Raw genomic sequence first — 27,231 nt, 5'->3', positions numbered from 1 at the left:
ACTATGTTGATTATATATATACTAGTGTTCTATCCTCTACAGCATTCACTTATAGCTATGTCTTCTTGTTGAATCTTTTGAACTAAGTGAATGTGATCGGACCCTAACCTCTCTATGCTTTCTATCTCAAACTCTATCTCTCAAAATCATATGCATTCTTTTGAAACTGTCAAATGTCTTCTCCGCGTCCTTGTCAGCAGAAGATACAGAGACAAACATTAAGTCCGCTTTCAATGCTAATTCCTTCACCTAAAACCCGGAGAAGTGGGAACGACCACCCGATAATCCAGGCATGCGTGGGACATGGAACAACCTCCGATATGCTGCATGATGGCCACGTGTGCCTCAAATGTGAATCGCCAGGGGCACCTGTGTAATAACACTGAGCCGCCCCTGTCCCTATAAATACACGCCACACCACAATCATTATCTCTTCTTCCACTCTCGCACGAACCCTAGCGCCACCGCTAGCCCTCGACAACGCCGGCGACGAAGCGCTTAGCTGCCGCAACCTCTCCGACGCCATCTTCACGCCGACCGCGGACATCGTCTTCTCCGCCTTCTCCGTAGGTTTCCTCCGCCGCCAAGTTAGGGCACGGACGATCGAACTGCTCGGCCTCCTCTTCCACTCCGTCTAGAAGTTCCTTGTGTGGTAAATAAAAACCTCCTTTTTACGGCCCCTTTGATCCTACAGATTCGTCACTTTCTACCACAAGTGGTTTTTGTTCACACATGTTGGATCCACTTCATACTGCATCTCATAATATGCCTAGTATATTCACTTATGCTTCACAGAGTAGTTAGATTCCTCACTTGTACTGATACGTGGATTCGTACAAATCTGGAACCAACTCCTTATCTATGAGTGAATGTCTTCGCACGATGAGGTCAATGTCTTCTAAACTGATTTATCTTCAAAATCTTCTGAGAATGCATATGACCTCTTCCCCTTCCCTCACACCTTAATGCTGTCACAGGTACATGTCCGTGGGAGAATCCCTTGGTTCTCATAGTCTGCATTCATTTGCAGAATTCTTACAGTATCATATAAATTCTCCCGAAGCCAGTTCCTGTTTGTCCAGCAAGCGAAAGCCTTTGAAGCCTTTGAACGTGTTGAAGTCATTCAGTTTAAAGTTCATGGCTGCAGAGAAATTAGTAAGGAAGGGTGGCAGACAGCGTCGTGGGGGAACATCAAGAGATTTGCCTGATGACCTCTCAGAGCTTTACAAGACATATACTGAAGAGGATTACAATCAGCACAAGACCCGAATCCAATGGATTCGAAGATATTGGGCAGAACAATGGTTCAAATACTGGTTTGTGACCCAGGAATATGCTGAGAAAAATGCCATCAAGCGACCGTGGGGAGACATCCTATACAAGAATCTTCAACCCAGGTCCAGAGAAGAAGCCATTGAATAAGGCTTCTATCCCTGCATAGTCCGTGGGCCACAGCCTGCAGATGCACACCCATCGTCACTACTATGGTGTCGTGACGACAATCTGTTCAAGCGCAACTTCCAGTTTGCCAAGAACTCAGCGAAGCAGAACAAGAAGTCTTTGGGATTAGACTTCAACCCTGGTCCCTTTGCTCCCCGTGCCGATGGAACTCGCGAAGCTGAACCCAATCTTCTTGGGCCCTTCCACAACTTGGAAGGTCTCATCACTCATATCGTGGTTCAAGGGACATCCGTGAATGAGCTTGCAGATGAAGCTGAATCAGATGAAGCGCCTGTAGCACCGAAGCCAAAGAAGTTGAAGCAGCCTAAAGCTTCAAAGCCTGCCTCTGCACCAAAAATCTCATGGGCGAAGCCACTGGCTACTGCACCTCCTGAAGACAGTGTGCAGTCTGAATATTTGTCACGCATCTCCAAGCCCTAGAAAGTCAAGATGCCTCTGCCGCACATCGGCCAAGAACTGACTGCTGCTGCTATTCTGTGCAACGATGCCATTGATCTGTCTAGTGATGAAGATCTTGCAGATGACGCTCTTGAGCAACTGATCAAGAGCAAAGAAGAAGCAGAAATCTTCAATGATCTGCCTCTCTTTGACGTGGCAATCATCCACAACTTCATTGATGAGTGGTTTGACGCGCCCAACCTCAGCTTCGAAGATCTGCAACTTCCAATTGGCCTCAGTGTCACCTTCCACGGCGCCATTGCTTCAGAGCTAGCTCTAGCTCAGCGCATCGTCGAACTGAAGCAAAAGATTGACTTTGAGAAAGCCCAGTTCAAGAAGCACATGGCCAAGCTCAGCATGCAAGAGGTGAAGAACTTCAAGATTATGCTGCACGAGCTCAAAGAAGCCTTTCTCAAGAAACATGCAGAAGCTCAGGGTTCTTGTGAGCGCATGAAGAGCCTGGCTGACAAGTGTGTGCAAGTCTACAACGAGGCTGAGAAGCGCAAGGCCCTGGGGCGTCCGGGCATTGATCCCAGGATGGCTGCTAAGAGGAAGAAGAAGCCCACTGTGGCCGAACCCAACACACCAAGGCAGGAAGAAGATCCCATTGTCTTCCCAACTAGCATGACTGGCTCGAAGCCAAAAGCCAGGTCTACTGCTTCAGAACTGAAGAAGACGAGGACTGCCGAGGCTGAAGCCAGAAAGAGGAAACATTCTGAAGCCTCTGATGCTGCTCCCTCCAAGAAGAAGAGGAAGACCAAGAAGGAACGGGCTGCTCCCACAGAGCCCTTAATTGTTGAACCCATCTCCATGGTTCGCCCTGACGCTGAACATCAAGAGCGCCAACTGACTGTCCATGAGCCTGCTTCCACAGAGGCTCGTGAAGCTGAAGACTTTCCAGCAGCTGATCCCACCGCTGCTGAAGACATTGGTCACCATGACCATGTTGAAGATGATGCACTTCTTCCTCAGATCGAGCACAAACAGGTATCATCGCCTGTGCTTACGCACAGCAAACTCATCAGCATTGGTCGTCCTCTGACGCCAATTTCTTAGGATGCATCATGGGCTGATCACCCACAAGCACAAGAGGAAGATGACTTTGAGGCCCAGCCAACTCCAACTCCACAGGCGTCGCCAGCGTTACGCAGGCTTCGCAAAGGACCAAGGCCTCCAGTCTCCGTGTCTGAAGCTAAAGCTGCTGAAGACATTCCGGCTGCATCAGCCGATGAAGAAGAAACCCCAAGAGTTGCTACACCCCCGTCTCACCAAGAAGCTGTTCTCGAGGAGAACGTGTCTGTGCCCGACCCTCCAGCTCATCAAGTGAAGGTATAAAATATTGAGGCTGCCACCACCAACACCAATGAAGCCACCGATGCTGTCATGGCTGAAGAAAATGTGGAGCCTACACCAACCCAAGAACCAGCAGTCAGCGAAGCCAATGATGCTACTGCTTCTGTTCCTGCGCCTGCTGCTGGTCCTCAGTTTGACTATCATGTTGAGCATAGGCCTCAGGTACAAAAGCCAATTCCAAGGTTGCCCAGGTTTCCAGGTCCTCCATCAGCACCTGGATCCTTCAATGTCAACGGCTTCAAAGCAGACAACACTTTCTTCAATAGCTCCAAGAACCCCTACTCATGGGAAAGAATATCTTCTGATCGGTTCTGGAGCTATCTGAAGCGAAGCTATTACTCCTGCATTCTGTACAATCAAGGTCGCATCTTCCCACATAAGCGTCTTGACACCGAAGCAATAGCTGGTCTGCCCTGTCTGGAAGAAGCTCTGGACTGCTTCAAAGAGGTTGGATTGTTGCTGTTTGTCACCGACCAAGAGCACTCCACACCTCCTCGAAGGGCAGTGCTGCGACGAACTCCATCTCTTGAAGACTCTGAGTTCTCTTCCTCTGCGGCAACTGTGAATGCCAGAGTGATCGAGGACGAAGATGATGCTACTTCACCGCCCCCTCCTTCAGCACGCTTCGACACTGCCCCAAGTTATTCTGCACCACCGAACACCACCGACGACCCTGCTGCTTCACCTACTCCTCATGGGAACGAGTAGATGCTCTATGTCTTCAAACCTTTTTGGTCCTTACTGACAAAAGGGGGAGAAGCATATGAGTTTGATAGTCTTCAAGAGGGTCCATATGGGCGGTTGCTTTATATTTTGCCTAGTGTTTACAACTCTCGTTTTGATACATTTTGTTCTTTGAGTTGTAACACCTAAACTCGATGGTCGTCTGCTACTTATTTGATACTTTGTGATGCGATGATAAATTCCGCATGTGCAACGATAAATTCCGCACTTAGATCATTTTGCAGACGTCCTTTTTCCATTATGCATGTCATTATCTTCACATACCTTCACAAGCATAATGAATTGTCATCATAAGTTGAAGAGGATCTCCACGAGTACAACCTGCCATGTGCATTTGCATTCCAAAAGCAAATTACTTATATGCACATCTTCAAGGGGAGCCCTTGCAACTTATGAAGACAATTCCTTATCCTTTACAATTTCACATATTATATTCCCCGTTGAAAACTTCAACTAGTTTTTCATCAACCACCAAAAAGGGGGAGATTGTAAGTGCATCTAGTGCCACCCCTAGTTGGTTTTGGAGTATTGACAACAAACCTAGTTGAGGGACTAATGTGTTTGTGAGAATTGTAGGATAACACAAGTAGAAGTCCCTCATTGATTCGGTTTTCCTACCAGAGATGACCCCTAAAAATGTATGAAGATGTTGATGTCAAAGGTGGTATGTGAAGATATTCACATTGAAGACTATGACAAGAGAAGACATCGCATGAAGCCTATGGAGCTCAAAGACTCAGATCTTTCGTAGTTCTTTTTCTTCTTTATTGAGTCATAGGAACCACCGTACTGTTAAGTGGGGTCCAAGAGAACCAGTCAGAATGACTGAAGTGATGCTTAACCAAAACCTATGTCTTCGAGTGAAGACTATGAAAGCAAATCTTGTCCAGAGTCGGACAAGTCAGCTTTGCTTGTAGCCCAAGTAAAGTTGCCGTGTGTGTTTGAAATCTGACCGTTGGAACACGTGTCAGTTCCTTAGTGACCCAGGGTCATTTCGGACAAATCAGGTCGGGTTGCCTAGTGGCTATAAATAGACCACCCCCTACAACCATAAACGGTTGGCTGCTCAGAGTTAGAGTACGGCTTTTGTCGTTTGAGAGCAACCCACCTCGAAGCCTTTGAGAGAGAATTCCTTGCGAGGATAAAGCCCTAACCACCCAGATCCAAAGAGTGTTAGGCATCACTTAAGTCTTCCTGTCTGTGTGATCTGAAGACTTATTACACTTGAGGACTGTGAATCCTCCAGCCGGTTAGGCGTCGCGTTCTGATCATCCAAGAGTCATTGTGGATCGCCGGTGAACAAAGTTTGTGAAGGTTTGGGAGTCTACCTTGAAGACTTACTAGAGTGATTGGGCAAGGTCTGTGTGACCTTAGCTCAAGGGGAATATAGTGAGGACTGGGTGTCCTGAGCTGCGTGTTCAAGACTGGGTGTCCGGGACTGTGCGTCCTTAGGTTTAAATACCTAGCCGCCCTAACCAGATGTATAGTTGTCACAGCAACTGGAACTGGTCCAACAATTAATTGTCTTCAATGAGTCACTAGTTTCATCCTTCCCTTCCCTTTACTTACTGTTGGTCCTTGTGAAGTCATTGTATGATTGCACTATCTTTTGTCTTCACTGAGTGACTGCGTGTTCTGTTTGGCTTCATAATATCTTCCTACCTGATCCTTACTACCTAGCTGCTATTAGTCATTGTGCTTTCACTTCATTGAATACTTGACTATGGTTTGCCTAGTGTAGTCTACCTTCCGCTGCATGGTAATAGGTTTATTTCTATCGTTTGTCTTCGAAACTTCCACGTTTTGAAGACTTTCATAAAAATCACCTATTCACGCCCCCTCTAGTCGATATAACGCACTTTCAGGCATATGAGAAATCAGGCAATTACAGTGTGAAAATAGTGTACCGAGCTCTTATGAACCACAACGAGCATTTAGCTCTTGGTGAGGGGCAGGTTACAGGAGCTTCAGTGGATCAATCACATTTGTGGAAAGCATTATGGTCTCTCAGAGTTGTCCCAAAGGTGCGTGTATTCTGATGGTGAGTCCTTCGGGGCATCCTACCTGACAAGAAGACGCTGCAATACAGACATATCAGAGATGTTTGTTTATGCAAAGTATTTCAAGCAAAGGAGGAAGATCTCGAGCATGCGCTGATACACTGTTCACATGCTCGACAATTCTGGGAAGAAGCGAGACTGGTCTTAGATATCAAACTGCCAAGGCTTCATCCATCCTCTTGGGCAAGTGACATTTTATGTGGTTCAATGTTCAATGGAAAGGAACGTGCAACAATAATCACTGTTGGTGTCAAAACCGGCGGATCTCGGGTAGGTGGTCCCGAACTGTGCATCTAAGGCGGATGGTAACAGGAGGAAGGGGACACAATGTTTTACCCAGGTTCGGGCCCTCTTGATGGAGGTAAAACCCGACGTCCTGCTTGATTAATATTGATGATATGGGTAGTACAAGAGTAGATCTACCACGAGATCGGAGAGGCTAAACCCTAGAAGCTAGCCTATGGTATGATTGTATGTTGTCCTACGGACTAAAACCCTCCGGTTTATATAGACACCGGAGGGGGCTAGGGTTACACAAGGTCGGTTACAAAGGTGGAGATATCCATATCCGTACTTCCTAGCTTGCCTTCCACGCCAAGTAGAGTCCCATCCGGACACGAGATGAAGTCTTCAATCTTGTATCTTCATAGTCCAACAATCCGGCCAAAGGATATAGTCCGGCTGTCCGGAGACCCCCTAATCCAGGACTCCCTCAGTAGCCCCTGAACCAGGCTTCAATGACGATGAGTCCAGTGCGCAGTGTTGTCTTCGGCATTGCAAGGAGGGTCCCCCCTCCGAACATATCACAGAAGAGTTTGAATACCAGGATAGTGTCCAACCCTGCAAAATAAATTCCACATACCACCGTAGAGAGAATAATATTTCCAAAAATCTTAATCTGCTGACACGCTTTGGCAACATGACGTCAGGCCATGGCTCGATGATTATTCGAACCATTTTTCTTCAACCAGCTCCACACATAACGCGAGGCGGTTTCTTGACACGTCTTGTCAAAGCAGAGATTGTGTTCCCCTAATTAGGGGATTCTCATCAATACGGTTGTGGGTAACCCAACCGTGCCTAGGACTCCTAGATTTTAGGCAAGTCCCAAACGGACACTAGGAAGACGCTTGATATGCACCCTCTTTATAAAGGGATAAGGCTTTTTACTTTTTCCCTCCCGTGCTCAATCGAATCCTTCCCCTGCCTCGAGTTCTAACACCCAATGCCCGGGTCAGGTGCTTCGGACCTTCAATCATGTCCGGATCTAGCCTTCAAGGCCGGTGGATGCCCTCCTCCATTACGGAAGAGGATATCAAGAAGTTGAGGGAGGCCAGATACCTGACCGCTGAGGTTTCGCATCGCCTGCCTGCCCGAGGGCAGGTCGTCCCTACTCCCGAACCCAACAAGAACGTTGTGTTCATCTCCCACTTCCTCCGAGGCCTAGGCCTCACCCTGGATCCCTTTGTTAGGGGTTTGATGTTCTATTACGGGCTAGATTTCCACGATCTAGCCCCAGACTCCTTTCTCCACATCTCGGCATTTATTGTCGTATGTGAGGCCTTCCTCCGCATTACCCCTCACTTCGGCCTGTGGCTCAAGACCTCCGACGTGAAGCCGAAGATGGTCGAGGGGCAGCATGCAGCGTGCGGAGGCGCATTAATAAGCAAGATCACTGGAGCTCCATGTCCAAAGGGTTCCTTTCCAGAGGTGTCCGGATTATGGCAACGGGAGTGGTTTTACATCACAGCTCCCAGAAGTGCCATGTGGGTGGCTGCCCCTGCTTTCCGCTCGGGCCCTCCACCACAACTGATGTCATGGATTAGCAGAGGGCTGAGCTGGGGTCCAGCCAAGGACGTGCCTATACTGCAGAGCCGCATTCAAGATCTATTCGAAGGAGATTTCAGTCTGGTTATGGTGGTGCAAGTCATGCTGGTTCGTCGAGTCCAGCCTTGCAAACGTCGGCCCCTCCGCATGTGGGAGTTCAACCCAGAAGGGCCGCACACTATTCAGAATTTCCTCGGCCTAACACACGAGGAGATGTACAAATCATTCTTCGGACCTCAAATAGAGTGTCCGGATACTACCGAGGACGTGGGCCTGAGCAGCAACCGTACCACCGACCAAGTAAGTAATCCTCTAGCCGAACAAACCGTCTTTCATTTACCATGATGTCATTATGAGAAATCGCTCTTTGACCAGGACTGGCTAACAAGGGCGAAGATGATTCGGTGTTCGGGCCCCCTTCCTGAGGGTTTGGAGAATCCGATACTGGAAAAGATGCTCGAGCTAGCACCTTGCCCGGAGCCCTCAAAGGAAGATAAAGGGGGGAGTAATGAGGTCGAAAGCGGGCCCCCATTGCTACCAATTCCAACCGAGGGAATGAGCGCCTCCGTGAAGGAGGATAACCAAGGGGAATAATCTGACCTTCTCTCACTTCGGGGAAGGAAGAGGACTTCCTCTGAAGATCCGAAAACCAAGGCTTCCAAACGGGAGAAGAAGTCTCCACCAGAGGGTCCTACCTCAGAGGGTGCTTTTGCCGCACAAAGTCCGCACGGGGATCAGCCCTCTAACAAGCCGTAAGTGATCAAAAAATACTTAATAGTAAAGATATTCTACCTTACTTCCGAGGAAAATAACCGAAGCGTTTATCTCGCAGTTCGGATCTTAGCCCTTCTCAACGGAGCTCGTCTTCAGGGGACCTTCTTCCGGAGATGATGGAGAGCGAAACGCCTCCCCCGGACTCCCCCACTCAAGAAGCGGGTGACCTTGAAGTGTCGTCACGGAGGGCCTCTCCAGATCCGGTGAGGCTAGAAGATAATCCTATAGTCACCCGAAGTCCCCAGCGTCTGGCTCTTGAAGAGAGCAAACAAAAGAGTCCAGCACCATCTGGTATGCGGTCGGACGTACTGAGGGAGCTGTTGGAGTGAGCGGCCATCTCAGAAGAACACCGTACGTTGATGGGTACAGTGATGGAAAGAATTTCGTACGCCGAAAGCGGATTGAATGAAGCCTTTATGAGTCTACTGATGGGCTTTGAGGTACGTAAAATGATGTACATTTGTGATGGTACCGCACATTTTTAGGTGTGCCCTGTGTAGATAGTAGCCCCTGAGACTCTGGTTGTCACCGAGAACGGCGGCAAATAGAGGATCGTAGTTCCAGGTAATAACCATACCGCTTTATGTGCAGGTGATGGAAGCTCCGGTGGCTGGCCGGACTAATGAGTTTGCCGAACTAAAGCGGCAACTGGATGCGGCAGATGCCGACATCGAGCTTGTTAATAAGCGGCTTGACGAGGCACATGGTAGGTAATGTTTTTCCGGTCAATGTCACATAGTAAGAGCAGCGCGATGCCAGTATCTTTAATATGTTGTGACTGCAGATGGAGCTGCCGCCGTGGAGACCCTTCGGGTGGAACTTGCCCGAGCCAATGAACAAACAAGGATTAGTAATGCGGCCGCTTTAAAGGCGGCCAAAGAGTTAAGAGCCGAGAAGGTTGCGCATTGCGAGAGCAAAGAAAAGATGGCCAAGATGGCTATAAAGTTAAAAGACACTGCCGACCGTTTCCGGTTCCTTGAAAAAGAAAACCGAGCGAAGGCGACGGACCTCGAAAAGGCCATGATGGCGGCCAAAGACACCCGCTCTGCCATGAGGGCAAAGAAGGAAGAGCTGCGTGAAGCTGGTGATATTGTGGCTGGGAAGCCCTTTTTGCTGCGGAGGAAGTTCGGAGATCCGCGGTATGCCCCTCTGGATCGGCTATGGAGTTCGGCAGACGCATATTTGGATTTGACGGCGAGTGCTGTCGATGCGGCCGAATACTTCCGAGATCAAACAGATCGTGAAGTGGACAAGCTATTCTGGTCACAGTTTAATGTTCCAGAGCATCTGCTTCCACTAACTGATCGGCTTGCCGAATGGGCCGAACTCAATAGATTGTCCGGACTTGCCATGAGGTCCGTCGTAGATCATCTGTGGCCGGAAAAGCCGAAGCCGAACAGCTATTTCAGCTTAGTGCAGCAGTTCCTTGGTGCGGTGCCGCGCATCAATGTGATGAAGAGGTCGGCATGCATAGAAGGTTCGGGATGGCCCTTGCCCGTGTCAAAGCATACTGGGCGGAGATGGATGCTACCACTGTTGCAGCGCAGGGTTCGGCCATAGGCCGAGTGGCTGTCAAGCACTATTTTGAAGAAGTTCTTGAGGGTGCTCGTTTGATAGAGGCCCAGTGCTCGAAGAATATTATGTTTGAGTGACATGTATTTCCATTGTAAAAACAATGTTTTTATGAAATTTATCAAGGCTGTATTTATACTTTTGCCCGAAAGTAATATGATGCCTGCTGTGCGGCCGTCTATGTATACATGTGTATAACCTGAAAGATTGCAGTCGTCGGCTTCAGCCCCCACGCATATAATATGGGGGTGTTTGCAGAAGACGCGTATTCACACTTAATCCAACGTCTTGGTCCTAATAAGGAGGTGATGGCGCAGCGAACTAGGCAACCGGACTATAATGCTTTAACACTTTCACTTAGCCATAGGAGTTTGACAGCGGGGCTACTATATAGCCCCTGGTAGCTCCGCACTCATCCGAATTTGGGGTGCATACATGCCTGGCCGGAAAATGACCCTTCGTTAAGGCGGAGGAATTCTAACATTCCGATAGGTCATCGAGTGCTTGACCAGTCTCACACTATATCATGACAGTCAGTTTTCGGCTTTCTCTACTGAGGTGCTCGTCCGGATGAACCAGGGCACAATCGCAGTAGTTCTCCTGGTGCCGGCTTAGCTGATAGAGCGGAACGTAAGGCAGCAAAACATAGGAGCTGGGCAAACCCAACATTTGACCAAAGACATGATTCGGAGCTGATGCATATAAGGCCAAACTCGCGACGCCGAACACTCCCTAAGGTATTCAGTCTTTTATGGTATAAACCGGGCCTAAACAGTGCCCTTTGTAAGAAGCCCCTGGTGTCCAGGTACGTGCATTATTCTGACATGGCCACATGCCAAGACGTCATCATCCTTCTCAATAGTACTGAGAATCCGAGGGATGTGTATCAACAAGAGACAGTAAGAAAGGTTTACGCAGGGTCTTAATCTAAAAAGAATCCTTGGAGCGGGTCCCTGCTGCACATCTGCGCCTGTGTCTCCATTGTGCCGTATCCTGGATGGGTGTAGCACGATGGTCATCTGTAAAAGAGAGGAACTTAGGTGAAAATTTGTCGCGCGAAAAGGTAGGTTATATTAAAGAAACCATGTACAATTCAAGATGAGTAAAAATTGCCACTTGTCTGCGCGTGTTGAGCCCCTTGTATTTGTAATAGGGGTGTGGCCATCAAACCTGTATGAATTAAATATAGATGCGTCAGACTCGTCTAACCGTGTCCGTAGTCTTGACGACCTATCAAATTCTTTAGTTGGTGAGGCCGTTTTAGTGTGTGGCTGCCAAGGCAGCCGCACTCTCTTCAACACGCAGGGATCGCTCAATATTTCCATTTACTGGAATGATGCCACGTGGACCGGGCATCTTAAGCGTGAGGGAAGCGTAATGCGGTATTGCATTAAAGCGAGCGAAAGCTTTGCGTCCAAGTAGTGCTTGATAGCCACTTTGGAACGGAGCAATGTGGAAGGTTAAATTTTCGCTACGAAAGTTATCGGGGAAGCCGAATATAACCTCTAGTAGCAGGGAGCCTGTGCAATGAGCCCCTGGGCCTGACATTACTCCTTTAAAGGTAGTATTGCTGTGGCAAATTTTCGTTGGGTCTATCCCCATTTTGCGGATTGTGTCCTGATATATCAGGTTTAGACTGCTGCCACCATCCATCAGGACTCGTGTGAAGTGGTATCCGTCAATTATTGGGTCTAATACCAAGGCAGCCCATCCTGCACGCCGGATACTTGCTGAGTAATCCCGATGGTCGAAAGTGATCGGTTGAGACGACCAGTGGCAGGACTCCGCGGTGATAGGCCCTTGGGCATATTTCTCTAGGAGTGCCGCTTTGTTTCTCCCCGTGATCACGTGTAACACGTTTACTGTTTTGACTTTTGGTGGAAATTTCTTTTGTTCCCCAGTGTCTTGCTTGAGAGGCTCATCCTCGTCTTCGCTTGGTGTATCCTTCCCCTTGTGTACGACATTGAGCTTGCCGGACTGCTTGAAGACCCAACAGTCTCTGTGGGTATGATTAGCAGGTTTACCAGGGGTGCTGTGGATCTGACATATTTGGTCCAGAATTTTGTTTAGGCTGGACAGTTCATCTCTGGCGCCTTTAGAGGGCGGCTTTTGCTGACCTGGCCGAGAGCTTCTGAATCCGGCGTTTACTGCCGTGCTCTTCAGGCTGTCTTCTTTATTCCTGCGCTTATTATTTTTGCTGCGCCGTGATTTCCCATCTCTAACTTCGGATGTACTGGGGTCGCTAGTGTTGCATCTGGCTAGCCAGCTATCCTCGCCCGCGCAAAAGCGAGTCATGAGGCTTGTTAATGCTACCATTGTTCTCGGCTTTTCTTGGACGAGGTGTCTGGCAAGCCATTCGTCGCGGATGCTATGGTTAAAAGCTGCCAAGGCTTCGGCGTCCGGACAGTCGACTATTTGTTTTTTTAGTAAGAAACCCGTTCCAAAGCTTTCGGGCTGACTCTCCGGGCTGTTGAGTTATATGACTCAAATCGTTCACGTCCGGAGGTCGGACATAAGTCCCTTGAAAATTTGCCCGAAAAGCGTCTTAGAGCTCTTCCTAGCTTCCAATGGAGCTTTCGGGGAGGCTTTTAAGCCAGTGCTGAGCTGGCCCTTTGAGTTTGAGGGGTAAATACTTAATGGCGCGGAGATCATCCCCTCGAGCCATATGGATATGGAGGATATAGTCCTCAATCCAGACCCCAGGGTCTGTTGTTCCATTGTATGCCTCTATGTTTACGGGTTTGAATCCCTCTGGAAATTCATGGTCTAGCACCTCATCGGTGAAACATAGGGGGTGTGCGGCATTCCTGTATCTGGGTGTACCGCGTTGTTCGGGTGTTTGTTGTGTTGCATCGTATGCTGGAGCACGCTTGCGTGGTCCATAGATGGATCTGGTTGTGCCATCCTTTTGATGCGAGCCCTCGCGTGGATCGCATATTGGCTTATGTGCGGCGTTGTTTGCCGCTCTATGTTGGCTCTTGGTGTGGCGATTACCGCCGTACTTCGCTGCTGAGTTGAGTACTTTACTCCATCTGATTCGGAGTGTGTCTTGCGCAGCCTTGAGCCTTTGCTTCTGCTTTTGTAGACTCCTCGCATGGCAACAAGCCTTTGACGGGCATTATGTTGCTCCGGGTGTCTGTCTGATGTGATGTCATTTGGACTATTATCTTTGACAGAGTCGGGTTGTTCAGTTTGATTCTCCGTGTTGTCGTGGTCCGGCAATGGTTCACCCTGCTCTAACACTGGGTCTATATGATCGTTGTCTCTGCCGAGGCGTGATTTGGAGCGGCGCTTACGCCACCGCTTTGACTGCTCGAGGGGACAACCCTTCGTTGCGTCCTTTCGTTCCTCCTCCTCGTCGTCTTTTGGTGTGTCCACCATGTATACGTCATGTGATGAAGTGGGTGTCCATTGCCCTGTGGGCAGTGGTTCATGTTCGTCTCCTGCATCGTTGTCCATACCGTCGATGTCTTCGAAGTCGGAGTCGAGCATGTCGGTTAAGTCATCGACAGTGGCTACTAAGTGGGTGGTGGGTGCGCGGCGAATTTCTTCGTCATCCGCGTCCCAATCCTGCCGGACATAGTTCGGCCAGGACTCTCCTGACAAGGAGAGAGACTTTAATGAGTTCAGTATGTCGCCGAAGGGCGAGTGCTGAAAGATATCTGCGGAGGTAAACTCCATGATCGGCGCCCAACCGGATTCGATAGGAACGGGCGCAGGCGGTTCGGAGTCTGTGGCCGGAGAAGTATCCGACAGTTTAACAACACGACCCTCGTGAAGGGTAAGATCGATATTCGGCTCGATCTCCGTTGGGGATGTGGCCTCTGTGGCACAGTCTATCCACCCGTCCATGGGAGGCGCAACTGGCTCCGAATTAAGGGTCGGAGCGGCTGCCGGTGTGATTTCTTGAACACTGTGCGATGGCAGAGCTAAATCATACTCATCGTGACCGCATGACGCTCAAGGCAAAGGCTCGAATCCGTCAGAGATCAAGTCTCCGCGGATATCGGCCGTGTAGTTTAAGCTTCAAAACCTGACCTGGTGGCCAGGGACGTAACTTTCGATCTGCTCCAGATGGCCAAGCTAGTTGGCCCACAGTGCGAAGCTGCTGAACACAAAGATCTGTCCGGGGAGAAAAGCCTCACCCTGGACTACATCGCTATCGATGATGGTAGGAGCCATCAAGCCTAATGGCGACGACACAGAGGAACTCTCAATGAAAGCACCAATGTCGTTGTCAAAACCGGCAGATCTCGGGTAGGGGGTCCCGAACTGTGCATCTAAGGCGGATGGTAACAGGAGGCAGGGGACACGATGTTTTACCCAGGTTCGGGCCCTCTTGATGGAGGTAAAACCCTACGTCCTGCTTGATTAATATTGATGATATGGGTAGTACAAGAGTAGATCTACCACGAGATCGGAAAGGCTAAACCCTAGAAGCTAGCCTATGGTATGATTGTATGTTGTCCTACGGACTAAAACCCTCCGGTTTATATAGACACCGGAGGGGGCTAGGGTTACACAAGGTCGGTTACAAAGGAGGAGATATCCATATCCGTACTTCCTAGATTGCCTTCCACGCCAAGTAGAGTCCCATCCGGACACGAGACAAAGTCTTCAATCTTGTATCTTCATAGTCCAACAGTCCGGCCAAAGGATATAGTCCGACTGTCCGGAGACCCCCTAATCCAGGACTCCCTCAATCACCATCATGTGGTCTATCTGGAGCTCTCGCAATAGGTAGACTCACGACGGCGAAAAGTATGCCCCGGTGATCTCAATTAGACTTACCAGAGAAGCCCTGGCTTTGCTCGATGTTCCCAAATAGTAGGCATCCTTACTGCTAGGCCATGGTTGGAGACCACCTGAATTGGGCCAAGTGAAGATCAACACCGATGCTGCTATTCGACACTTGGCTGAGATGAGCGGTGCACGGGGTGTCGCTCGCTCTCAAAGCGCGCTCCTAGGCGCTTGGTGTAAACCCTTGCATGGGGTCATCGACCCAATGATTGCCAAGGCACTAGCTCCGTGGGATCGCGTTATCTTTGCAAATCTATGGGGTTGTGCTCAGGTGATGATGGAAACCGACTGTCTAGAGATCGTTAATCTCTGGAACACTTGCCTCAACAGTCGTTCTGTTGTGGCACCAGTCTTCTATGAAATCGAGGAGCTTTCTGCTAATTTTGATTATTTTGTAATAAATCATGTAAGCAGACCAGCGAACGGTCCAGCGCACCTTTGTGCGTAGTGGGCATGTAACGTGTCTGTAACCGAGAGCTAGCTCTTTGAAACTCCAAGTTTTCTAGTTAGCAGCCTCATGGCTGACTGTCCAACAAACACTTTTGTTTGAATAAAGCTCCAAGTTCACTGCAAAAAAAAAACCCATCAGATGGACATCTATCCATCGTCCACCCTCGTTCTCATCTTTGCAACAAGGATGGTGTTGCAGAATACTTTGTAACAAATCTTATGTTGTAGAAATCTTTTGCAAAATAGATGATGTTGTAGATTTTTTTCTTCATTATTTTTACAACATGAGTGTTGTTGCGGGGAAAAGATTGCAACACAGACAATGTTGCGGAAAATATTTGCAGTTTTTTTGTCTTTATTTTTTACAACATCGGTGTTGTTGTGGAAGATAATTTTGCAACACACATGATATTGCAGAAAGGGGGACACAAAGAACCCACATACACGCGTTAAGTGTTTCCCAAATATCTCTACTCCTAATGAAACCGTTGGTGGGATTGCGTCCATGGTTTATTTTTGTCTGGCTTTTTTTCGTCTGCTTTTTTTGTCCCACCTCCCATCACCCCTCTTCTATCGGTTTATTTTCCTCTCCACTCTTTCCTAGTAAACCAATACTTACCTAAGATACAAAAGATCACAGATCTAACTTTCCTAACTATAAGGGCATATTTATCCCTAAGGTGTTCTGGTGATTGATGACAATGCATTTGCGGACTAATCGTGTGTCTCGAGTATTTCAGATATTTCATTACTAGGCACAAGAAGGTTAGGTGCCCCTCAAAGATTATTGAAGACGGTGTTTTTTCTACGTTCCTTCTTCGGTGGATTTGAGTCGCAGGAAAGCCATACTATTAAGAGGGGGTCCGCTTTGGAAAGGTTTGGGTGGAATCGTCACGTACATGTTTACTCCTCTTTGCACCGCCATTCCCTTAGCACTTTGGATAATCCTCCATTTCTTTGTGTTTGTGCAAAAATAAGAATTCCTAGTGTTGCTGTTCTGGGGCTTGCGGTAGTACTGCTCTTCAGAGCGGTAGTACCGCAGGCCCCTGCGGTAGTACCGCGGGCCTTTGCGGTATTACCGCAGGAGGTCACGGTAGTAGCGCTCCTTGGGAGCCGTAGTACCATGAGTCCTTGTCCGGCATAGTGCCATAAGCGGAAGTAGGGATGGATCTAATTTTTTACATCCGCTCCCTGCGCGGTAGTACCGCTTGCCTTCAGCGGTAGTACCGTGTCGGATTTTTGCACTATTTGAAAATCAGCGAAACTGGCCACGGGCGTTTCTTTATTTGTCCATGGCCTTCTCAGGCTGGTCCAACCGTGCCTTGCGGTAGTACCGCAAGGGGGTGCGGTAGTACCGCGTGAGAGGCAGTACCGCTCCAGCTTCGTTGCTACAGGCCTGGGCTATCTCCTGCCGTGGCCACGGTAGTACCACGGTTCGCTGCAGTAGTACCGTGAGCCCTTGCGATAGTACCGCTTGGCTAACGCGGTAGTACCGCATGTCGGGGGCTGGTTAAGTGGATAACAGTTGGATTTGTCTCTCCACTATTTAAGGGGTATCTTCTTCTCCGAGTTGACCACCTCTTCCAACCCAAAGCTCCATTGTTGCTCCAAGCTCCATTTTCGCCCGATCTCTCTCCCTAGCCAATCAAACCTGTTGATTTTCTATGGATTGGTTGAGAAGGCCTCGATCTACACTTCCACCAAGAGAAATTCGATTCCCCCACCAATCCCTTGCGGATCTTGTTACTCTTGGGTGTTTGAGCACCCTAGACGGTTGAGGTCACCGCGGAGCCATATTCCATTGTGGTGAAGCTTCTGGTGTTGTTGGGAGCCTCCGATTAAGTTGTGGAGATTACCCCAACCTTGTTTCTAAAGGTCCGGTCGCCGCCTCCAAGGGCACCAATAGTGGAATCACGTCATCTCGCATTGTGTGAGGGCGTGAGGAGAATACGGTGGCCCTAGTGGCTTCTTGGGGAGCATTGTGCCTCCACACCGCTCCAACGGAGACGTACTTCCCCTCAAAAGGAAGGAACTTAGGTACACATCCTCGTCTTCACCAACTCCACTCTTGGTTATCTCGTACCTTTACTTGTGCAAGCTTATTTGTGTTATTTCCCTTGCTTTCTTGTGTGCTTATTGTTGTTGCATCATATAGGTTGCTCACATAGTTGCATGTCTATACAACCTACTTTGATGCAAAGTTTAATTTGGTAAAGAAAAGTTAAAAATTGTTAGTTGCCTATTCACCCCCTCTAGTCAACTATATCGATCCTTTCAATTGGTATAAGAGCCTCGTCTCATTACTAAGGACTTTCCCGTCCGAAGAGTATGGTTGACACTGTAGACGGTGTGGAGGAGCACTCTGGTGTGAATCCGATCTCGTCTACGGGCGATGGGGGAACCGCGGTCTCTCGTGAGGAATTCAACATGGCTTTGGAAACATTGAAAACCTCCATGATGACCGAGGTTGAAAGCATGTTTAATAAATTCATAGAAGGGCTTAAACTTTCCACTGCACCATTGAAAGTGAGTGATCCCACTAACAAGGTGACGGATGCTAACTCCGACAAGGGGGAAGCTACGAGTGAAAAGGCTCCTTCTTCTAGTGGTAAAAATGGCACTGACATTTTTGCCCATGTGGAACCTCCACTTGTTTATGGTGGACCGATTCCTTCCACTCATTTGAATCATGCCGGTCCTCCCCCTAAGATTGTGAAAAATGAGGACTTTGATTCTTTGGTCTATCATTTCAAGTGTCATTTAAATCATGTGAATACTAATCTTTGGAGAATCATTGAAGAAGGTTTCTATCCGCATGACCAAAGCAACTTCACTCCTAGAGAAGCCGCGAATAATCAATTCAATGAGAATGCTCTCTTCATCATCCAAGATGCAATTCCATCCGAAGATCTTCCTCACCTCCGGCCCTTCGCCATGGCCAAAGATGCATGGCACCAAGTTGTTTCCCTCTACAAGGGAAGTGCAAGCATTCAGCGCTCCAACTATGAAGTGGTGCAAGATGAAGCCGATGAGTTTGCAATGAAAGAAGATGAAGAACCTCGTGAGCTTTATCGGAGAGTAACCAAACTCGCGGTCTCACTCCAATATCATGGGAGTAAGGATACGGATGACAATTGGATCAAGCGCAAATTCCTCAAGGCAATGATGCCTTAACACAAGGCCATGTCCTCCGTCATTCGTCCAAGGCCGGACTTCCACACCTTGTCCTCAAGTGAAGTGTTGGATGAGTTTGTGGCTATGAGAATCTTGGACAAAACCGCCGACAATGCAGTGCTACGTTCTCAAAGAGCAAAGAAGCCCAACCTTGCATTAAAAGCCAAGGTTAGGGTGGAAGAAGAGGACGAAGAGGAAGAAGAGGAGAGCAACCCCGAAGATACAAAGTATGCCTATCATGAACACATATGGCTCTTGCTTCAAGGCAATTTTGGAGCAAGAAGAACTCAAGGCCCAACTTCAACAAGAACAACTCAAGTGGTGCAAAGGTCAAGCAACATATGAGGACTTGCTATAATTGTGGCAATGTGAGTCATTTCATTGCGGAATGCCCTTATGAGAAGAGGGAAGACAATGGTGGCAAGCTCATCCAAAAGGACAAAGTCAAGTCTTTCCCCAACAAGAGCAACTTCACCAAGAAGACTCCTCCCAAGGCGTTGGTGGTACAAGAAGAGTACAATGAGGATGATGATGATGATGAAGATGGTGAGTCGGTTGCCATGGTCTCTGTTGCCATTGCGACAACGCCATGGGTTTCACTCTTTGACTCACCCAATGAGAACAGCACCGCCAAGTGCCTCATGGCTAAAGCCACCAACAAGGTAACCCCCAACATCAAAACTACCATCATTAATAATCCTTCCTTGACGGATTGCATTGATGAATATGAGGGATCTAATGTGGAGGAGAATGAGTTTGAGTCCTTTATGGGTAAATTCAAGGGTAAATCCAAGAAGCATTTCGTTGCTCTCTTGGAACAACTTGGTGAAGCCAATGACATGATCGAGGCTCACAAAGATACTATCTCCAAGATGGAGGGGCATAGTCGTGACTATGCTGATGAGATTTCGGATCTTTCCAATGCTCTTGAGGAAGAGCGTGGTCTTCGTTTGGCTCTTGAGGAGTCACACAACGTTGATCACGCTAAGTTAAAGAAATATTTTGATCATTGCTCTTGTTGTTTCTCATGTGCTAAACTCCGAGAAGGCCAAGCTTGGGGTTGATCTTGCTAGACTCAAAGAGGAGTTTGACTTACTTGACAAGGCTCACAAGGTATTGAAGGGTGCTCATGCTAGCCTCAAAGAGTCTCATGATCAACTTCAAGTAAAGCTAACCAAGGAGAAATCCACTTTTCCTCGTATGATGTTAATTGATAATGCAAATGCTACTAACCCATGTTATGAGCATGTGCATCTTGTTGAGGAGAACGCTAAGTTGAAGGAGCAACTTGAGAAAGGTCTTGTGTCTTGCATACAAGGCGAGAAGAACCTCAATGACCTTTTGAGCAACCAAAAGGAAGTTGTGGCCAAAGAAGGGATTGGGTACGTGCCCAAGTCCAAGAACAAGAAGAAGAATGACAAGGCCAGACGACCTCCTCCTCTCAAACAAACCTTTTTGAAGGAGGGAGAGGGTGCTACTAAGGAGAAGGAGAAGAACACCGTGAGGGGTAGTGATGCCAAGAAGGGCAACGCTTCCCTTCCCAACAAAGCCGGTGACTTTAACCCTTCTTATGTGTTGTGCCATGCTAGTGATGGGCATGTTTATGCCAAATTTGTTGGTTCTCCTTATGAGTACATTGAATGGTCTATTTGGGTTCCTAAGACCCTTGTTACTAACATCAAAGGACCCATTACAAAATGGGTACCTAAAACCAAGCATTGATCTCTTGTAGGTGTTTGCTTCTGGTGGGGGATCATGGTTGTTCGATAGTGGAGCTACTATTCATATGACCGGAAGCAAGGACTTGGTGGTGGATGTGCAAAAGATACCATCCGTGCCCACCAACGTCGAGTGGGGTGACGCCTCGTCCTCTAAGGTATTGGGACTCGGCAAAGTTGTCATTTCTCATGATCTTACGATCGAGAAGGTCATGCTTGTTGAGTCCCTTGCATACAATTTACTTCCCGTTTGTCAACTAGCACTCATGGGTTTTGCCACCTTCTTTGATGTTGATACCGTGGCCCTCTTATGGAGCAAGACTCTTAAAGTAGCCTTTGTTGGGCATGTCGAAAACGGTCTCTATGTGATTAACTTTTCAGAGCGACTCACTAAGACTGCGACATGCCTAATGGCTAAAGTTGACGTGGGATGGCTTTGGCATCGCCATCTAGCCCATGTCAATATGAGATCTTTGCAAAGTCTTCTCAAGGGGGACCATGTCCGTGGACTAACAGATGCTAGTTTTGCCAAAGATCGTGCTTGCAGTGCTTGTATCAAAGGAAAGCTACATGAAAAGGCTCACCCTCCCACGACTATCATTTACTCGAAGAGGCCTTTGGAGCTCCTTCACATGGATCTCTTTGGGCCTCCATCTTTTGATAGTCTTGGGGGTAGGAAGTATTGCTTGGTGATTGTGGATGATTATTCAAGATACACTTGGGTATATTTCTTCAAGAGGAAGAGTGAGACCCAACAAACCGTTATTGACTTTGCAAATGAAGCTCAACGTCAACACGATGCAAAGATCTTGACAATAAGAAGTGACAACGGCACCGAGTTCAAGAACTGCACCTTGGATGAGTTTCTTAGTGATGAGGGGATCAAGCATCAATATTCTTCACCTTACACCCCTCAACAAAATGGTGTCGCGGAGAGGAAGAACCGGACGTTGATGGATGCGGCAAGGACCATGATGGCAGAGTTCAAGTCTCCATACAACTTTTGGGACGAAGCCATCAACACCGCGTGTCATGCATCAAATCGGCTCTACCTCCGCAAAGGCTTGAACAAGACTCCATATGAGATACTCACCGGGAACAAGCCCAACCTCAAGTACTTCCTGGTGTTCGGGTGTAAGTGTTTCATTCTCAAGAAAGGTGTTCATTTGTCTAAATTTGAGGCTAGAGCTCTTGAGGGCATAATTTTTGGTTATGCTACAAACTCCCAATGTTACCGTGTCCTCAATAAGTCCACGGGACTTATTGAGGAGACATGTAACGTGGAGTTTGATGAGAATAACGGCTCCCAAGTGGAGCAAAGTGACACTTATGATGTAGGTGATGAAATTCCTCCCCAAGCCATAAGAAGAATGGGTGTTGGTTTTATCTTACCCATTGAGGAACCCCTTGTGGCCAAAGGATAAGGACAATTCTCCACTCAAGTGGAGCCATCACCAACCCAAGGCCCACATGCTTCCGAAGAACAAAGTGAAGGCCCTCAACCTCAAGAACAAGACCAAGGGCAAGGTCAATCTCAAGATGGTGTTGTAACATCAAGTGATGCCCAAGGTCAAGTTCTCTCCTCTGAGCAAGTTCAAGATCAAGAGCTTCCTCAAGATCAAGACAAGCTCAAGATGACGCTCAAGATGATCAAGTGACCGCTCCTCGACTCACCCCCGAGGAGGAATTGGAGCGTCGTGCCGCCAAGATTGCTTCCAAGCTCTCCACCAAAGATCATCTCATGACAAATGTGCTTGGAAGCTTATGAAAGGGGGTAAGCACTCGTAGACAATTAGCAAACTCTTGTGAACATCACGCGTTTGTCTCTTGTGTTGAACCCCAAAAGGTCTATGAGGCGCTCGAAGATCCGGATTGGCTCAATGTCATGCATGAAGAACTCAACAACTTCGAGCACAACAAGGTGTGGAGATTGGTGCCAAGGCCAATGGGGAACCATAATGTTATTGGAACCAAGTGGATATTCAAGAACAAATAAGATGCTCATGGGATTATCATTCGCAACAAGGCTCATTTGGTAGCAGAAGGCTACTCCCATGTCAAGGGTATCGACTACGGTGAAACCTTTGCTCCCATTGCTCACCTTGAATCCATTCGCATGTTGATTGCATATGCTTCTCATCATAACTTTAAGTTACAACAAATGGATGTGAAGAGTGCTTTTCTTAATGGTCCTATTAATGAGTTGGTATATGTCAAGAAACCCCCCGGTTCGAGGATCCCTACTTTCCCGATCATGTGTATCAACTCGATAAGGAACTCTATGGCCTTAAGCAAGCCCCACGTGCGTGGTATAACCACCTTATCGAGTTGTTGCAAGATCGTGGTTTTGAAATTGGGAAAATCGACCCCACTCTTTTTACTAAGAAGGTCAAAGGGGAGTTGTTGTGTGCCAACTATATGTTGATGATATTATCTTTGGTTCCTCTAACAAAGCTTTCAATGAGGAATTTTCCGCGCTCATGACCTCCAAGTTCAAGATGTCCATGATGGGAGAGTTGAAGTTCTTTCTCGGGTTCGAAGTCAAGAAACGAAGAGAAGGAACCTTCATCAACCAAGCCAAATACACTCAAGAGATTCAAGCTAAGTGATGTCAAGCTGGCGTCCACTCCTATGCCCGTCAAATGCCAACTTGACATAGATCCCAATGGTAAAGCGATGGATCAAAAGGTATATCGCTCCATGATTGGCTCCTTGCTTTACCTTTGTGCATCTAGAACGGATATCATGTTGAGTGTGGGAATTTGTGCACGGTTTCAAGCCGCACCTAAGGAAAGTCACTTCGTGGCGGTCAAGCGAATCCTTCGATATTTGGCTTATACCCCAAACTTTGGCTTATGGTACCCAAGAGGAGAAAACTTCAAGCTTTTAGGTTATTCAGACTCGGATTGGGCGGCAGACAAAGTGGATAGGAAGTCCACTTCCGGAGGGTGCCAATTTCTTGGTTGCTCTTTGGTGAGTTGGTCTTCCAAGAAGCAAAGTTGTGTGTCTCTCTCGTCCACCGAAGCGGAGTATGTGGCGGCCGGTAGTTGTTATGCACAACTCTTATGGATGAGGAAAACTTTAAAGGATTACAATGTCATTTGTGACAAAGTGCCTCTTTGGTGTGACAATGAAAGTGCCATCAAGATTTCTCTCAACCCGGTGCAACACTTCAAGACGAAGCATATTGAGCTTCGGTATCACTTCATCCAGGATCATATTAGGCGAGGGGAGATCGAGCTCAACTATGTCAACACCCATGACAATCTTGTAGATATTTTCACGAAGCCCTTAGATGAAGCAAGATTTCACGAGTTAAGGCATGAGCTAAATATCATTGATATGAGCAATGTGACTTGAACCCTTGCACACCCACCACACTCAACTTGTTGTCTAGTTTAGATGTAGGCATGGACATAGGGGGAGTGTTCTTGTCTCAATGAACTCCCCTCCCCCCATTATGCATAAATTGATCAACTCTTTCACATTAGCCATTTTTGATGGTACTTGTGCTTCAAAGACGAGTTTTGGTCATGGGCCCAAGGATAATTCTTCGCGGTGCCATACCAATTGACTCAAACATAGGTGGCTCCGGCCACCTCCCTCTCCTTGGAGAGGTTGTGTCTCGTGGTTGGTCCTTGTTGTCTCTTGTCGTTCTTTCTTCGTGCTGAGCGTGTTCTTGCGGTGTCTTGTTCGCTTGAAGTTTCCTTGCGAAGACCCTTTCACTTTTGTTTGCAACTTGCATCTTCTTGAGCTCACGGTACTACCGCGGCCTGCCACGATACTACCGCTTGTGGAGCGCATGGTACTTCCACACCCAGCGCGGCAGTAATTTTTTACTGCCGCCTGGGGGAGCGGTACTACCGCTTCGGTGCGGCACTTCCGCCCGAGCGGTACTACCGCGCTGCCGAGGGCGCGTGGGGGTTAAGACCAGGGCTGGGGGAGTTCCAACTCCCCCATACCCATTCGTCTGTTTCTCTCCCCACCGCCTCTCTCTCTCCCGCTCAAGAACGACACCGGAGACCCTCGCCGGATCTCCGTCCCCGGCCGCTCTCCTCGGATTCCGACCGGTGGGATCGTTCCCCACCACTTCCTCTTGCCATGGATCAAGGTCTCTCCCCAAATCCCTCTCTCTTTTGTTCGTGCTTTCGCTTCTAGGTTTTTGGGGAGATGCATGTTGTTCTTGAGATTTTAGGCCAAATCTTTGCAAGAGTCGGATGTAGGAGAGTAGTGATGCGTAGAAAGTGTACTTGATATGTTGTCCCGTGGTAGATTTGATCAACCGTAGTACTGCCTCGTTGCCGCGGTTGTTCTCAGATTCATTCGTTCGGATCTGATGCCATGCGGTACTACCGCATAACAGGTGCGGTACTACCGCTCCTCAAACGTGGTACTACTGCGCGGGCTGCGGTACTAAAGTTCTATTGCCGCTCCGAGCCCCGGTACTACCGTGCCACCGCGCAGTACTACCACAACTAGGAGCGGCACTAAAATTTTAGTATCGCGCGAACAGGTAGTACTACCACTGCTGTCAAATCTTCTTCATGGCAATTACCATATGCACTTTCTACTGGTTTCTTGTGTTTTGCTGTGGTCTTTGTTTTGACCCGTCTCGCTTCTCGTGTGTGTTTGTGTTTTGTGTGTGTCTTAGGTGGTGGCTCCGGTGTCCCTGCTCGTCGTTCCAATCCAAGCCATGACACGGGTTCCAAACGTTTGCGCAACCAAGAGGATGTTCCAGAGGGCTCCAATGCCTCCAAGCGCAATGTCAAGACCACTTCTAGCAAGTTCGAGGAACCATCAAAGGGCATGGATGAGATACCTCTTGCTGAGTTTGTTTCTCGAAGGAAGATCAACCCTTATGCGAATCCTCGTGCAAACTTCAGAGGGAATGAACTGTTCTGGACCAAGAAGTAGAATCTCATCTACTTGGATGTGATCAAGGCCAAGTAGATTCTGTATGTGGATGTGCACTGGATCGACATGCATCACATGAGGGATGATAAGCATCATGACTACTTTGGTGAGGCCTTGGATCTCGTGGAGCAGTTTGCCATTGATTATGTGATCTCTTTCCACATGGACTATGACCCCTAGCTGGTGGCCCAGTTCTTTGCTTCGGTCCACTTCCATTCTGGAGAGGATCAGAGGATGACCTGGATGACCAATGGCCGTCAGTTGACTGCTACTTGGAAGGAGTTCATGGATTTGCTCAGAGTGCCTGATGAGGGGCTCCACATGCCTGTTGGTGTTCACCCTCATGCCAGCGCCGAGTCAGCTAGCAAGGAAAAGCTTCTGCCGTTCTATGTTGAGAAGAAACTGGGCAGTGGCAAGTTGACGTGGGTGCTCAACTCGTTCCTTGACATCATGCACCGGATCTTCCGCCACTCCCTCTTTCCTCGCATTGGGGACAAGGACAAGGTGCATGCCTTTCTTGTGGACATGTTTCTCATTTGTGAGGAGGCACACGTTTCTCAAACTCAACCACTTGATGTCTCACATATCATGTGGTGCGAGCTTCGGTTCGTGGTGTTCACCCGCAAGGTACCCATCTATGGTCCATATCTCTTCCTCCTGATATCGAAGACTTGGGAGAAGCTCTATCCCACTGAGGAGTTTTTGGCCCCTGACTGGATCCGTCATGACTCCATGAAACTCCGCATCAAGCCCCAGTGGGCTAACACTACTAATCGTGCCGAGTCTGAGGCAGCTAAGAGGGATGTTGAGGAGGAGAATGTAGCCGAGGACAGCTCTATGGGATATGCACCTCCCTCCATTGAGCCCTCATGGGCGAAGAAGCTGAAGGCCAAGATGAAGGCCTTGTTCTGCATGCAGGCCAAGGGGCTGTATCAGACTCACATGGCCTCCAAGGAGAGTCACTGCCACGACAAGAAGATCATGAAGGTTTTTGGAGAGGATGTTTCTGGCGGCTCCGAGGAGCACATCACTCCAGAGGTCGAATGGATGGCAAAACAAGGCTACAAGTGGATTGATTCTGAGGAGGAGCCCATCCCCGCTGCCGAGTCAGATGAAGACCGTGCGAGCGACTACTCCGCTTGAGCCACCACTTGTGTTGTAGGTGCCCTCTCTGCCTTTTTGGCGTCTCGATGCCAAAGGGGGAGAGAGTGTAGGGATTTGCCGTGTCGTGTCATGTTTGCTTCGCTTGTGTTTGGTTTGTTGAACCTTGTTTGCTTTGGTTTGGTTTGAGTTTATTTGAGCTTGTGAGACTTATCTATCATATGGTGTAAGACATATGCACTCTATCTATCGCACCTTACCGAGCTTATGATATATTGTGCTACTTAGTTTTTGCTCTTATTTACTATCGTGCTTAGTGTGAGCATTATTATTGCAAGATATGCCATGTCTATAAAATATAGGGGGAGTGTTGATCCTAGTATGTGTGCCGTGCAGTCCAAAGCACTCATCTAAATAACACACATCTAGGGGGCGCCCGTCTATATTTTAGAGATGTATGGTTTGCTCATGTTCTATTCTTTCCCCCTTGTGCAAATCCCCTATTGTCATCAATCCACCAAAAAGGGGGAGATTGTAAGGGCATATTTATCCCTAAGGTGTTTTGGTGATTGATGACAATGCATTTGCGGACTAATCATGTGTCTCAAGTATTTCAGATATTTCATTACTAGGCACAAGACGGTTAGGAGCCCCTCGAAGATTATTAAAGACGGTGTTTTTCTACATTCCTTTTTTGGTGGATTTGAGTCGTAGGAAAGCCGTACTATTAAGAGGGGTCCGCTTTGGAAAGGTTTGGGTGGAATCGTCACGTACACGTTTACTCCACTTTGCACCGCCTTTCCCTTAGCACTTTGGAGCATCCTCCGTTTCTTCGTGTTTGTGCA

The sequence above is a fragment of the Triticum dicoccoides genome, chromosome 7A (assembly GCF_002162155.2).
Source record: "Triticum dicoccoides isolate Atlit2015 ecotype Zavitan chromosome 7A, WEW_v2.0, whole genome shotgun sequence".
Taxonomy (NCBI): domain Eukaryota; kingdom Viridiplantae; phylum Streptophyta; class Magnoliopsida; order Poales; family Poaceae; genus Triticum; species Triticum dicoccoides.
This window is presented reverse-complemented; position numbering follows the sequence as displayed.